Below are 1799 nucleotides of genomic sequence, written 5' to 3' on the forward strand. Positions count from 1 at the left end.
AGAAAATCAAAAGGGCCGAACTCGCTCAGTATATCTTAAGCTCAAGGAACTGAAGAACAAATTCAAACCTCGAGTGGCTATAATTAAGGATGCTTTCGGCAGAATGTTAAATGATCCAGGAAGTATTAAAAGAAGATGGAAAGAATATACTGAATCACTGTATCGAAAGGAATTGGCAGACAGAAGAATTTCATGAAACAACATATGAGCAAGAACCTATGGTGATGAAAGAAGTTCAGGCTGCTTTGAAGGAAATGGCAAAAAAGAAGGCTCCTGGAACAGATGGTATACCAATTGACATATTTCAGCTAACAGATGCTGCCCTGGATGTGCTCACCAAGTTGTGCCAAGAAGTCTGGAAAACAACCACTTGGCCAACTGACTGGAAGAGATTGATATTTGTTCCTATCCCAAAGAAAGGTGACACAACAGAATGTGGCAAAGGTAGAGGGCCAGTGAAAGTGGGGAAGACCTTCGATGCGATGGATTAACACAGTGACTAACAATTGGCTGGACTGTGGAGGAGATCATGAGATGGCCCAGGATAGGACAGGGTTCAGTCTGTTCTTCATAGGGTTGTTATAAGTCACAGTTGACTCAACTGCACCTCACAACAAAGTAGACAAGAAACTAATCTGTCTTGGAAGAATTACAGCCAGGTTATACTTTAGAAGTGAGGATAGTGAGACTTTCCCCACAGACACTTTAGGCATATTTTCATGAGGGGCCATTTGCTGGAGAATGACATGTTTAATAAACACAAAGATGGTCAAATTAAAAAGACAACCTTTGCCCTTTCTATGAAGATGGCGCCGAAAACGAAGAAGGAAGCCCCTGCCCCTCCCAAAACTAAAGCCAAAGCAAAGGCAGTCCTGAAGGGCATCCACAGCCATAAAAAAAAAAGATGCACACATCACCCATCTTCCGGCAGCCTAAGATGCTGAGACTCTGAAGGCAGCAAATACCCCTGGAAGAGTACCCCCAGGAGAAACAACCTTGACCACTATGCCATCATAAAATTTCCCCTGACCACTGAGTCAGACATGAAGAAGATAGAAGATAACACACTTGTGTTCATTGTGGATGTCAAGGCCAACAAGCACCAAATTAAACAAGCTATAAAGAAACTCTATGACATTGATGTGGCTAAGGTCAACACTTTGATTAGGCCTGATGGAGAGAAGAAGGCCTATATTTGACTTGCTCCTGACTATGATGCTTTGGATGTTGCCAACAAAATTGGGATCATCTAAACCGAGTCCAGCTGGCTAATTCTAAATACAAATTTTTCTCACACACACACACAAAAAAAACCCCAAACAAAAAGACAACCTTTGGCGCTTTCTATAGAATTTAGAAAAATACCATTAAATCCAGCTATCTCGTTACTGGGAATATCCCCCAAAGAAACCAGAGCCATGTCACACCTATGTTTATTTCACGATTATTCACAATAGTAAAAAGACAGAAGTAGCCCAAATGCTTGTTAACAACCAAATGGATAGAAATTTTGTGATGCATGCACACAATGAAATATTATGCAGCACTCAAAAACAATTTGGAAAACACTACATGATATAGATGGGTCTGATAGACATGTGGCTTCAGGTCACCTATGGCTCATAGCAATTCTATGTACAACAGCTCTGAATCCTGCCCTATCCTGAGCCAGTCTCACTGACTCCAACACACCTACCCTCATTACCTCAATTACTGTGTCAATAATCTCATCTGGGATTTTCCTCTCTTACACAGTCCCTTCCCTCTTCCAAGCATGATGACCTTCTCCAAGGACTAGT

The sequence above is a fragment of the Elephantulus edwardii genome, unplaced genomic scaffold (assembly GCF_000299155.1).
Source record: "Elephantulus edwardii isolate Elephantulus edwardi_28Jun2011 unplaced genomic scaffold, EleEdw1.0 scaffold00243, whole genome shotgun sequence".
Lineage (NCBI taxonomy): Eukaryota > Metazoa > Chordata > Mammalia > Macroscelidea > Macroscelididae > Elephantulus > Elephantulus edwardii.